This window comes from Rattus norvegicus, chromosome 8 (genome assembly GCF_036323735.1).
Source record: "Rattus norvegicus strain BN/NHsdMcwi chromosome 8, GRCr8, whole genome shotgun sequence".
NCBI lineage: Eukaryota > Metazoa > Chordata > Mammalia > Rodentia > Muridae > Rattus > Rattus norvegicus.
This window is the reverse complement of record NC_086026.1, coordinates 78,260,840-78,274,858: the sequence shown is the minus strand read 5'-3', so window position 1 is coordinate 78,274,858 and position 14,019 is coordinate 78,260,840. Positions and strand designations below refer to the sequence as shown.

The following is a 14,019-nucleotide window of genomic DNA, read 5'->3' as shown; positions in this document are numbered from 1 at the left end:
GGCAACAAGCACCAAGAAACCACAAGTGTCAGACTCTATCTTAAAAAAAAAATCTAGAATTCAAATCCAAAAACTAAATAAATAAATCACAAGAAAAAAAAATTAAAGATGTTCCCCCAGAAACTTGGTTTGCCCCGAAATTCTAGCTCCACCTTTCAAATTTTCTTTAAAACAATATAACATAACTAAAGGGGCCGGAGAGATGGCTCAGCAGCTAAGAGCACTGGCTGCTCTTACGCAGGACCTAGATTCAATTCCCTGCACCCACAATAGGTAGCTTAGAGTAACTCCAGTACCAGAGGACCTGATGCCTTCTTCTGGCTTCTGAGGATACCAGGTGTGCATGTGGTGCCCAGACACGCATGCAGGCAAAACACCCATAGACATAAAACATTCAAGTTTTAAAATATAGCTAAGGAAACTGGGGCTAGGAAGAATGCTACCTTATCGGAAGCTCTTCCCATTCCAGAATGTTCTGCTGGGGGTTGGAGGCCACTGCTTGGCACTTCTCAGACTTCATTTGCACGTTCTCAGTTGTTTGCTATAAATGTAACCACAGGCGTGCATGTACATTCACGGAACACTGGGTGTACAATGCCAGATGGAGGCGGGGGTTTTATCTCTATCTTTTTTAATATTTTTGTTGTTTTTTAGAATCATACGGTAACCATACCACCTCTTCTCTCCTCTCCTCCCTCCAACCTCCTCCATGTATGCACCCCACTCAAGTTCACGCAGTTGCTTTTAACGTGTCATCTGTAACTCCAGCCTCGGGCCCTCCAAGGACACCAGGCCCATGTGTGGTAGGTAGGCAGACATACATGCAGACACAACATGCATACATATAAAACAGTTTGGGGGATAGAAAAAAAATCCCCCAAAGACGTCAACTGTCTCAACATAGCAATGTATTCCCTCACGCTCCCAAATGCAGAGACCAAGGAAGGAAAGTTAGGCCTGGTATTCCTTGCTTTATTCTTAGGCAAAAAGCTGAACACAGAACAGAACACCCTTAGCAACACCAGTCACCCTAATACCTTTGGGCACAGAGGTGTTTAAAGTAGGCTAAAGAATCATGCTGCTTGCTACTTACCACACTAATGTGTGAGGTAGTTGTGTATAATTAATAACTTTCCCCTGGAAAATTCAACTCATCCTTAAAGATCCAGTTTAGAGTACAACAGTAGGCCTGGGGAGGTGGAGAAGTAAGGAGGCAGGTAAAATACTTGCCCCGTAAGGATGAAGAGTTCAAATCCCCAGAACCCATGTAAACCAGACATGGTATCCTGCTTCTGCAATCCCAACACGTCTGCAGGGATCTGAAGTTCAAGGAGTTTAAGGCTAGCCCGAGCTACGTGAGACCCAATCTCAAAACCTAGAGGAGAGGTGTGGGGTTTAGGTAGGGATAACATGCGAGCTTAGGTCTTCGCACGGACCAGCCAGTGCAGAAACTCGGAACAGCAAGTTCCCCGCTCTAGCATCCCAGCTCAGCCCTCTGCAAGCCTGGGCTGCAGCACTGGTAAACTGGGGGCAGGGGAGAGAATGAAGAGTCTGCTGTATATTCATATTTCAGGGATATTTTTAGTCTTGTGTTTTTGACGTGTGAGCTGCCAGCACAAAATACACCAAACACCTTCCTAACTCCCTCAAACCAAATAAATAAATGAAAAGAGAGGCTGCCGAAACCCTTGACAAGCGGCTTGTCAAGAAAAGCTGTTTTTCACACAAGAAACCTCTTTCAGAACCCTAAATCCCACCGCACTCTGTTCTATTTGCGGCATCCTTATCGGTTAGTGTCGTAACTGGGAAGTGTAAATTGGACCCCCCCAAAAAAAAGAATCCATTTTATTTTTAAAGCCAAAATATGATCAAGGAGTTGCCTGCTTTCCAGAACACTGCGTTCACATTTGAGAGCAGTGGTTATGACTATTACAAAAGGAGCAATCTCTTGGCTCTTGGCATTAATCTACTCGTAATGGGTTAGTAGAATAGGGTGACGTTTTCTACCAGTGGGAGGAGTCAATATTTTTAGTGATTGCTTGAGTGTGGAACAGAGAACTCAGAATCTGGAGGCAAGAATGTATCAGAATGACCGAGGGCTGAGGCAGTTTGAAGCCCATACACAGGTTATTACGGAATTGATTGTCCTGTTGTAGACTGAAACAGATTTATTGAGGACTGAGGCAGAGAGAACCAGAAAGAGGAAGAGAATCTAAAAATCAGTGGAACAATTGAATCCATTCTCACTATCCTGCATAAGAAAGAAGTGGAGAGGATGCAGATGCATTGATGCAGATGCATTTTACTGTTATTAACTTTTATTTTATGTGTATAGATGTTCTGCCTGAATGTAAGACTATGAGCTATATTAATTCAGTGCCCACAGAGTCATAGATGGTTGTGAACCACCACACTGATGCTGCGAATTGAACCTGGGTCCAATGATAGAGCAGCCAGTGCTCCTAACCACTGAGCCATCTCTCTAGCCCCAGAAAGTTGTATTTAAAAAAAAATTTAGATGAAAAGTACCAAGAAAGACTTTGGAAAAAAAGCCAACGTCTCTAGGAATGTAAGATGGCCAGGGCCGAACCACTGAACTGAAAACAGGGTCTCCAATGGAGGAGTTAGAGAAAGGGCTGAGGGAGCGGAAGGGGTTTGCAACCCCATAGAAAGATCAATATCAACCAATCAGACTCCCCAGAGTTCCCAGGGACTAAACCACCATCCCAAGAGAACACAGGAACGGACCTATGACTCCATCCACATATGTAGCAGAGGATGGCCCTTTCGGGCATCAATGGGAGGAGAGGCCCTTGGTCCTGTCAAGGCTCAATGCCCCAGTGTAGGGGAATGTCAGGGTGGGGAAGTGGGAGGGAGTGGGTGGGTGGGTGAGGGAGCACCCTCATAGAAGTGTGTGTGTGTGTGGGGGGGTAAATAGCAGGTTTCTGGAGGGGAAATCAGGAAAAGGGATAAGATTTAAAATGTAAATTAAAAGATGAAATTAAAAAAAAAAAAGATTGCAGGGCTGAATTAAAAGGTGCCATAGCTTGACTACATAAGGATCAGACTGACCCAACTGAGAGTGGCCAGAGTTAGAGACGTACTCTTCCAGGCACTCAAAGTTCCCATGAGGCCACCTGGTAGATCATTACCACAGCTTCAGGTGTTCAGTCTCCTCAGGGGACCCTATGAGCACAAGGAGCCATAGACAGGTAGCCTCACTTGGCCTTTCATTGAACCAACACTTCTTTGGCAATGAAGTGTCTCTTCAGCAGGCCCGGATAAGGAAGGAGCATGCTAACACCTTCAAGGTTGAGTGGCAAGGAAAACCAAGAGGCCAACCGCAGCAATGGCTTCCAAGCCAAGATGAAGGGAGCCGGAAATGGACTAAGACAGCATTTAGCTGTATTTTGTCAGAGAAGCACTGTGTGAATACTGCCAAGGTGCACACATTCCACACCACGCAGACATGTGTTTCACAATCCCTACACTATATAGACATGTGTTTCATGCTCCACGCCTCATAGACATGTGTTTCATGATTCACACCATATAGACAACCTATAAAGTTTTGTGGGATTTTTTTTGTTTGTATTTGTTTGCTGTGGTTGCCACCTTAGGTATCTCCAAGTCTTTGTCTCTGGTTCCCCAGAGTGTTTCGGCTGGGTCCCACGATCCCTGCATCCTCTTAGCAGCTTGCACAGTGTCTCGGCAATTCTGACATCCCTCAACTGCTCCAGAATACAATTCTTGCCCCTTCTCTTCCCTTTGCAGCCCGAGTGTGACAGATTCAATCTTGACAGTTATTACCTATAACTCATTAAATATTTTCCTCTACAATCACGTAGGGAAGCTTGGAATGTACACCAGCCATCAGCCGCTTTGTGCCGATGCAGTGCACTACTTGAGTATGCGTTTAAGGAAGAGTGCATGCAAGTCTAAGGCATTTTTTTCCCCAAAACAGCCAAGTCTCCGATTTCAAACTTGATAAAAATAACTTGAGAAAGAAAATTCAGATCAATCAATCTAACTTACAACCTAATGATGTAGAAATATTAACTCAAAACCAGTAGAGAAAAATTTCATAAGCGCAACAATAAATGAACATCTCACAAACAAACGGGGATAGCTGTAGGGAGGGCTGGACCCAGGATAGGAATAGTCCTTTCATGGTTATTCTCTCAATAAGCTAATAAAGGAGAAAGACTCCTTTATCACTTGAAATACATTTGATAAAAATAAGCAAGCCAAGGATCTGGAGAGATGGTTCAGCAGTTAGGGGTGGTAGCCGCTCATCAAGAGGACCCAGGTTCAATTCCCAGTATTCGCATGGCAGCCCACAACCTTCTGTGACTTCAGTTCCAGGGGCTTCAACATCTTCTTCTGGCATCCATGGCGCTAGGCATTCTCATGGTGCACAGCTATGCATGCAGACAGAACATTTACAACAAAATAAAGAATTTAGAAAGTTAGCTGTGAGTAACTCAGTATATATATTCATTCTTAAGGGCACAAGCATGGGCTCAGTCAGGAACTGTCTATCTTGCAAACATGAGGACCTGCATTCTGAGTTTGATTCCAAACTTTTTTTCAAGCTGTAATCTTAGCACTGGAGACATAGAGGCAGTTGTATGTCTGAGTTCTCTGGTCAGCCAGCCTAACCAACTCAGCAAGTTCCCGGCAGGTTGTACCCTGTCTGAGGAAACAAGGTGGATGTCTAATGAGGCATGATGCCTGAGGGGTGTCCTCTTGCCTCTACACAGATGTACACACAGGTGCACATGGACCCACATAATACACAACCATGCTTAAGGCTCCCACATCTGGCATGAGGGCTCATACCAGTACCAATAATTTCCCACTTTCCAGTTTAAAATAACTCAAAGTGTGTGTGTGTGTGTGTGTGTGTATGTGTGTGTGTATGTGTGTGTGTATGTGTGTGTGTGTGTATGTGTGTGTGTGTGTGTGTGTGTGTGTGTGTGTGACTAAAGCACCAGAGACAATCCACTAAAAATGAGTAGAAATATTATAACAAAAGTAAGTTCTGGGTTACAGAACTGTCATATAAATGCAAATTAAATATGCAGAAGAAAGACACTATGAACAAGAGCAAAAGGGCATAAATTCTCAAGAAACGAATTAAAGAAACACACAATTCACACACACATATACACACAACCATCAAAATATTTCAGAGATACACAAAAGATGGCAAATTAATGGGAAGCCATTGGATTGGCAGAATCCTCATGAAAATGTCATTTCCTCCCACACTACTCGACACATCTAACGTGATCCCAATAAAAATGCCAACATTGATGCTTTGAAATGTGCAAAACTCGATTCTAAAAGGCACACGAAAAATTAACTTGTGAGAGCAGCCAGGAAAATTCTGAAGTATGGTGTTATTAGCCACACTGGGCATTAGAACATACTATAAAGCTAAGGTAATTAGAATAGTTTGTTACCAGAGAAACAGTCAGGAGGAAAAATGGAGTCAAAAACCTCTAAGAAATAGATGTAATGCATATAGAAATATATTATGTAATCGAGTGGACATTTCAGATGAGGTAGAAAGATAAATTATCTAATAAATATGTTGGTACTCTCAGCCAGTTATGGGGTGTGTGTGGATAACGCCAGTATCAGCCTCCTGTCTCACATCAGGATAAATCCCTGCAGCCTCAAAAATTAAGAGTAAAAAGAGTTAAGAAAACAAAAGAGAAGATTTGGGAAGGGGACGCCAAATAATAACATAAGCACACCACACGGAAGGCTCTGCTGAGGTAAGAGATCAAATACGGATGGCACCAAATCAAAGGATGATATATGAGGAAAAGTTTCAAAGATTCAAAGGGTATGAGTACTAACAAGGAAGTAAGAAGCAGAGCTTTAATCTGCTAGAAAGAGATGGTGGGCAGAAGAAAAACGAGTGGCTGAATAATGCACAAATCCACGCCCAGCTTCATTCCCGATAAAATGCCAGCTCCATTTGTTCCATTGGATAAGAAAAAAAATGGCTGCCAGCACATAGCTGCCACCCATGCTGACGAAGGTGGTGGCAATGGGAAATGCTAGACTGTTACAGGTCGGTTTGGCACTGCCTCCCATGCTGAAAACCCATATATCCCCTGACCTGGCATTTCCACTTCTAGGAATCAGCCCTTAGGTAAATTCACACATGTATCCAAAATAGGCGATTGAGCCATTAATGGCGGCTACCTTGAAAGCCGCGAAGTGGAAGGCAGGCAGGGCACGCACGCTTCAATATGTGTGTTTTCACGTCACACTGAATTGGTTTTTTTTTTTGCTTACTTCCTTTTCATAGCTCAAAAAAGATATTACAGATTATTCAGCAAAACATCTAAAACAAAACATCACCTCTACAGAAAAAGCCAGTGAACATTTTGCTCATCTGCTGAAGGCTTTGGGGAGCAGCCTGACCATTGCTCCTTGGTACAGATTGAACTCAGCTTACGTAATAGAAAACTACATTTGTACTTAATTTAAAGATATACAAAATTTGTCGACAAAAAATAAAAAGCACATGTGGATAAACGAAGGGACTTTGATCGTGGATTATGGGATAATGGGGACTTGGAGTGAATTTGTAAACACCTGCTACCCAATGAGAACAGTCAAAGCCTCCAAAACATTGGAACAGAGCAAATGGCAGAAATCTTCTAGAAACTATCATTTAAAAGCTTTATTTATTACTTTTAATTAAGAATATATGTATAGATCTATATGTTGGTCTGTGAGTGTAACCACATGGTTCCCTGGAACCTTAGAGTCCAGAAGCCTTAGATCCCCGAAGCTGGAGTTATAGGTGGTTTTGAGTTGCCTGAAAGGTGCTGGGAGCTGAACCCCAGTCCTCTGGGGAAAAAACAAAACAGTATGCATTCCTAACTGCTGAGCCATCGCTCCAGCTCTAGAAACCATCAGAACAAGAAGGAAAGACTGGCTGGTTTAACTGTATGTGTGTGTCTCTGCACATGCATCTTTATGTATGTATATACTTATGTCTAGTTCTATTGTGTGCATAATTATGTGTCTATATCTGTGTGTGCATGTGTGTGTGTTGTTTGGATATGTAAAAGTATGTTAACATGTGTATATGGGTATGTGTGTTTCTTATGTGTATGTATGTGCATGCATGCCTGTATGTGTGTATGTATGTGGCATTTGTATGTCTGTATAGAAATTGTGCATTCATTTGTATCTGTGTATGTATTCATGTGCTCATTAACATATCTCTGTGTGCATGTACATATACATATATGTATGTCTATATGTTCCTACGTGTACTCATGTGTATCTATTCATGCATGTATAGACATGTGTATATGGCTGTGCATGTATTCATGTGTATATATGTATATGTGTGTCTGTGCATATGTCGTGAATCTGTGTATCTGTGTATATACATACATATGTCTGTGTATGCATACATGTGTTGATATATATGTGTACATGGGTGGGTCCCTGTTGAGGATCTTTCACCTGCACAGCCTTGCTGTGATCCAGACTAAAATGCTATCTGTCACTGTTATGCTGATGGTGCTAATTATTTTGCCCAGACCCTTCAATAGGACAAGAAGGAAAGACTGGCTGGTTTAACTGTGTGTGTGTGTTTCCCACTACTGATGATCTGCTGTCTTCCCTATGAAGGATCTACATCAGTCTCTGCAAGTTCACAAGTGCGCCCTCCACCCAACCGTCTAATTAATCGTTGCAGCTCTAAACCTCTGAGAGGAGCAACGTAATCTAAACACACCTCCCTCCCTCCTATGCACACACCACAGGGCAACTTTCCGGAGTCTCCAGAAAACGGATGTGGCTCGGCAACAGTTAAAGATGGATTTCTCGTGCCTCTTGCGCATTTACATAATTGATTCGCTGGATAATGCACTCTGCTTCCTTATTTAATAAACATGTTAATGATTTCAGACAATTACTCAAAACTGCCTACAAGTGTCTGCCTAAGAAAAGCAACAAAAAATAATTAAAATGAAAATACACACCAAAAGGCACATCCTTCATATCACATTACACCAGATATTAAGTCAATATGTCACCCTGTCACCAGTCACTTGCTACCTGCTGTTATACATTTATTCAAATTCTAATGTATTAGCTGAGGCTGAGACATTGGTGAGACACCCAAGCGGGTAAGCATGCAGTGAGGGAATAAACCTGGCACTCTGACGGGGTACAGGCAATGAAATAGCGCAGCGAAGGAGGGGGTGATGATAAAACACAGGCCAGAAACAGAAGGTTGGTGCTGATGCCTTTCCAAAGCAGAGCCTCCTCAGTCTACTCCTGGTAGAGGGCAGTCATGGGGAACTAAACAGATTCCATTTCCTCTGCCACCCCTCAGTGCTTGGAGCACCATGCAGGTCATCCCAACAGGCCTACTGCTTGTAGATGCCTTGCCTGGTCTTTACTCCTCTAGGACATTCATCTGAGTCAGTCAAAAAGCCATGGCTTGAGTTGTACAAAAATCTCTGAACATTTCTGCTCCCAAGAGGGCAGTGAGTGAATACCAGTGACCACAAGGTGCTGGGTGGCATGATTCCAGTCATCTGTGGAGCCTGGCCAGGCCTACCCAAGCTTCCTGCTCTTGATGGAAGGTTCTTCCAGCTCCTGACAGAAGCTAAGCTGTTTGAACTCAGTGGGTTCAAGTCATCCTCTTGGCCTCCAGGAAGAAGGGCTGCCTGTCAGATATGACGAGATACTGCAGGACCATGGAAGTTACCAGCCTTTGCTAGAAGTTAGCTGATTTTGGCTCATCCCATGCCGGACCTACACCACTAGAAGACAACCAGGGGTAAAGGGGGAAAAATGGGAATCTCTGAGAAGAAAGTAGGCTTTCCATAGGAGATCTACTGGCAAGGGCACAGGGAGATGAGTGAGAAACTGAGGCCGTTCTTTGCCTACTCTCCTTTTTCATTTCAAAGTCCAAGCATTTCGGGTAGAGGTCACCCATGATATCAGCTCATAATAATGTAGGTCAATTGGTGTGTGTGTGTGTGTGTGTGTGTGTGTGTATGAGAGACACACAGAGAGACAGAGACAAAGAGACACACAGAGAAGCAAAGAGAATAAGTGAGAAAGCATGCACTCTTTAGGCTTTTGTCTTTTCTTTCACTATATTAACCCAACTTGTTCAGAGCCTTGGTCGCACATGGAGGAAATTGGAAGAAACAAGCCCAGTTAATTCAAAAACCATCCAAAGAAGCAGGCACTTAACTAGGAGGCTACAGAGCTGACAGGCAACTTAAAATGACAGGTGGCAAAGAGTCCTACCTCAGCTTTGCACATGGTGGATATTGGGTTTCAGGTGCCTAAGGTATCTTTAAACGGGGGTGTTCAGAGGTCAGCACTGAGCTCTTGGCTTAAAGTTTTGTTTTCCCACATATCAAATGACCTACTAGTCTACAGAAGCAGCAAATGGCCATGCTGTCACCAGCCCAGTGTGAGAAAGCTTCTTCCTAGTGTTCTGAAACACACCCAAGGCATGAAGCACAGATTCACTCATATCAAACATTAACAAAAGAAGTTAGGGAGATGGCTCAGTGGGTGAAAGTGCTCAGTGTACAAGCTTGAGTACCTGAGTTCAAATCCTCAGAACCCCCATAAAAAAGCAGGAATCTTGACAAACGCCCCTGACACCAGTGCTGAGTGATAAAGAAACAGCAGGATCCCCGAGGCTTGACTGTTGGCCAGGCTATTCAAATTGGTGAGTCTAGGCTCAGTGAGAGGCCCTATCTCAAATACAAGGAGCAGACCAAGGAAGACACGAAGCATAGACTTCTGACTTCCACGCACTTGTACATTCAGACACACACACACACACACACACACACACACACACACACACACACACTTTTTAAAAAAATAGATAAACCAATTTAATTTGCCCCTTGCTTCTACAAGGAAGAATAACATAAACAGGGCAGGGTGGGAATACTTGATGTTAATAGCGCTCCTGCAAGGTCATGGCCAATCCCTTCTGGTCAAGAAGAGAAGCAGATAACACTCTCACCAATTCTTCAGTGTTTTTAAGAGGCCCTTTACACAGCAGCTCTGAAGCTAATTTAAAATAATAATGGGATCTGTGACCTGACAATTCCAAGAGGAAAGGAGGCTTAAATGATCTCTTATATGGATAAAAATCTACTCAGGTGACTTATTTCATGTGACCTGTTTTGAAAGGCAGGGGCCCACTGTCTTCCCATGGAGCAAGTGACCGAGAGCAACTTCATGCATAGAGAAGCCCATGCCAGGGCTCACCTCACTCCCTCCATGCTGGGGTTTCATGCATAGAGAAGCCCATGCCAGGGCTCACCTCACTCCCTCCATGCTGGGGCTCCACGGACAACTTGATCTATATAGCCCTTGATGTTTCTAACAACTAGCAAAAGTTGTCTCTGGACAACTTTTCCCCCACTGGAGTGTGAATTCAGCAGTAAGAGTACCTCAGGGATTAGGGCCTTGATCTGGTCACCTAGGTCACCTGACATTCCCATTCTGTCTCCTACAGAAGAGATGGCTGCGCCTCCAGCTTCCCCATGAAGTTCAACAATCTCTGGCCGACCATGACAGTCCCTGAGACAAAGAACTATGGGGCCTGTGAGAGGGGTTCTTGTTATGCAACTGTGTGTGCTTAGCAAACCCACCAACGGCCCTCCTTCTCCATGGCAACCATATCCCTAAGCCCAGACTCCCAAGACCTTCTCCATTCCCAGAGATAACCTCACCAGACAAGTTTCTCATCAAAAGAGCCCCATCACTACTACCAGACAAGAAGCTAAGCCCATGGCTAGCATGCCTTTCTCTCTAAATCATTTCCTTTTTATTCATCCATTGCCTTTCCTATTGGATCCCCAGAAAGGAACTTGCAGGAAAGGACAGGCTTGCCATTAATCAGCATGGAAAAAAAGAGCAAGCAGCTGCACTGAGTTCATGATGATGGATATAATGGTGGAGGTTCCATGGGGGGTGCCAGCCAGGAGCTTCCAGGCAGCCACAACAAAAGGGAAAGCACTGGTGAAGGATGGCTACCTGTGACCTATCAGTGTCAGAAATGACAAAGAACAAGATGCCCCCATGGAGAGACACTTTACAGCAGTTTGCCAAGGGCTGGATTGAGAAGGCCACATCCCTGGATGAGAATGCCGCCTTGTCTTTCGTACTCGCTACACTTTACACGGTGTCATGGAATCTTTACTTCCTCCATTGTCTAAAAACAGGACCTGGAGTGGGAGTTCAGCATTCTGGTGAGACGCCAAACTCTGAGCCCTACACATAACTAGCCAGAGAAATGGCCTTCTCTCCCTATGAAAGATAAAATAAAAAGGCTGATAAGAACCAAGGGCAGCTCTTCCCATCTAATTTGTTTAAGACTTTGGAAAAGTCTCTCTCTCTCTCTCTCTCTCTCTCTCTCTCTCTCTCTCTCTCTCACACACACACACACACACACACACACACACACACACACAGGCTAGGGAGAGGGATCAGTTGGTAAAGTGCTTGCCACATAATCACAAGGACCTGAGTTTGACCCCGGGACCCCCATAAGAATCCTGGTGTGGTGGGGCACATGTGTAACCCAATGCTGGAGAAGCAGAGAAAGAGGGGTCCCTGAGGCTCACTGGCCGGCAAGCTTAGCCTGTTTTGAAAGTCCCAGGCCACATGAAACACCCTGTTTCAAAATACAAAGTAGATGACTCCTGAGGGAAAACACCTGAGTAAAACCTATGGCCTTCACACTCACATATGCACATACATCTGAACACACAGGCACATAAAGAGACACAAAAATATCCTACATAGTGAAAACCTTTATATAGGAAGAGCCAGGGCTAACATTCTCCTGAAACTTGACTCTTAATTTTGTATCACTTGGACTTAGCTCCTGAAAGCCTCACACAACCCAAGTTCAGCTCTATGCAGCAGCAAACTCACATTTGATGACGGCCAGCCCGCCATGTTTCTTAGAAGCAAAGTAAAACTATGAGGAAGTCACATGGGAAGTACTGGCTGGCCCGACCTAAGTGGTCTTTTCTAACCTTACAAGGCTCTACATTCATTGCCTTTTTCAGAAAGGGGACATGTAATCTAAAAGGAATTATCCTAGAGCCATCGTCGGCACACAGACGAACATGAGCGAATAATGTGTGCATGCAAACAAGAGTGTCTCATCAATTCAGTTCCCATTCCATGACCTCCTTCACCCCTCCCCACGCTAACACAATTACTTTAACAGCCTCCGTTTAAACCCAAAGCCAAGAGAAAGCATTCCTAATGAAACACAATTTCAAATTAGAGTCAAATCTGTCTCCTAGACCAAAATACACAAAAAAAGGCTCTTGCTTATATTTTTAAACTTCATGTGACTTATTTAAAGATTCAAGGTTTTCACTGAAAGGAGGCAGAGATGACTAAACTTCCATTTAGGCTAAACAGTAACTCAGGCAGAATTTGGGCTCATTTGGGTTCTTTTTAATCCTCTTCGCTGCTGCTTATGGAAACTAACATGACCCAGAGAGCCGTATCTCCCTTTGAATGCCTGTGTAAGGTCAATGGAGTGGCAAAATATTGCTTTTAGTAAAAGTGTCACTTCTCTACCTGTAAGTTGACACCTGTAATTATCCCCATCACTCCAACTACCCTCTGTTGCTTTCCTTTTTGTTGCATTAAGTTAAACGGAGGTCTGCTTATTGGTGGAGGTTTTACTCTTTGAAGAGGCAAAGACTTGATTTCCTGAGCAATAGAATACAAAGGACAGGATGGCAGTTAAGTAGAGTAAATGCTGTTACTCCTTAGCCATTACCTGGGTATACCCTTGTGTCTATTTTTAATTTTTTAATGTGTGTGTCTGCATGTGCTTGCACATACCCTCTTACCTGTATGTGTACCACATGAGTGCAGTGCTCACAGAGGCCAGAAGAGGGTGCCAGATCCTTTGGAACTGGAGTTACAAATGGTTATGAAATGACATGTGCGCGCTGGGAACTGAACCGAGGTCCTCTGCAAGAGCAGCAAGTGCTCTTAACCACTGAGCCATCTGTCCAGCCCACATCCTTTTACTTTAATCCCAGGTGTGGTCTATGGTTTCTTTATAATACATGAACATAGTTGATGTGATTTGACAACACACACCAAAACCTTTTTTGCATTCTGTGAAATCATCTAATTCTGATAGGATGATGATACCAAACTCCAAGCTGGAGACAGTGCACAGTAGGCCAGGCAGAAGCAGGCCAACAACCCTGAAGTCCCTGCTCTTTACTGAATGCTTAACCTCTGGATACCCAGGTAAGTGCCCTGCATTGGGTAGGCAAGCACTCGCTGGGCTCAGTGAGTAGTGAGCCTTCCCTTTTGTTCTGAGTGTCTTTTCCCTTTCGTTGGGGGAGTATGTCCCTTGAACATAGCTCTTTGTCATTATCTGCTTATGCTATCTGAACATCAAATGATGCTTCATAGGCAAAGAGAAGTGCTGAAATGCATCCCCAGATCAAAATACACTGAGGCATCCAATCATAAGACATCTCTTCACTACAGACCCACATAACCTACAGTATCTACAGAAATACGTGTACTAATCCTAGCTAGAGACTGGTGACACTTTGAGTTTCAGTGTCCCTTTTCTGGACACCATCATACTCACCCACTGAAACAGAAGCTGCAGAGATGTGAAGTCATGGGCTTGGAGAGAGCGCTAGCTCAGTGCTTAAAAAGTAGTAATCCATCAATCACTAGGATCAGAATTCAGACCCCCCAGTACCCATGTAACAAGCCAGGCATTCAGGCATTCCTACATTTGGTAGCTAGCTACTGGGAGGGAGAGACAGTATTACTGGGGCTTGCTGGGATGGGTGGGGAGGGAGAGAGAGAGAGAGAGAGAGAGAGAGAGAGAGAGAGAGAGAGAATGAATTACTGGGGCTTGCTGGGAGGGGTTGGGGGGAGAGTACCTCCATAGGAGAGGTGAAGAGTGAAACTTGATGATAATAC

The 14,019-nt window shown here is 44.0% G+C and overlaps 1 protein-coding gene and 1 long non-coding RNA gene across 3 annotated transcripts in view; both read right to left on the bottom strand.

Moving 5' to 3' along the window:
- Nucleotides 1-14,019, bottom strand: part of Rora (RAR-related orphan receptor A) — a 733,021-nt gene that overhangs the window by 640,872 nt on the left and 78,130 nt on the right.
- Nucleotides 1-14,019, bottom strand: part of LOC120094342 (uncharacterized) — a 235,481-nt gene that overhangs the window by 176,120 nt on the left and 45,342 nt on the right. Inside the window, exon 1 of the long non-coding RNA XR_005488663.2 lies at nucleotides 1-14,019. This exon is cut by the window's left edge and continues 115,295 nt beyond it; it is cut by the window's right edge and continues 45,342 nt beyond it. This is a non-coding gene — a long non-coding RNA (uncharacterized LOC120094342).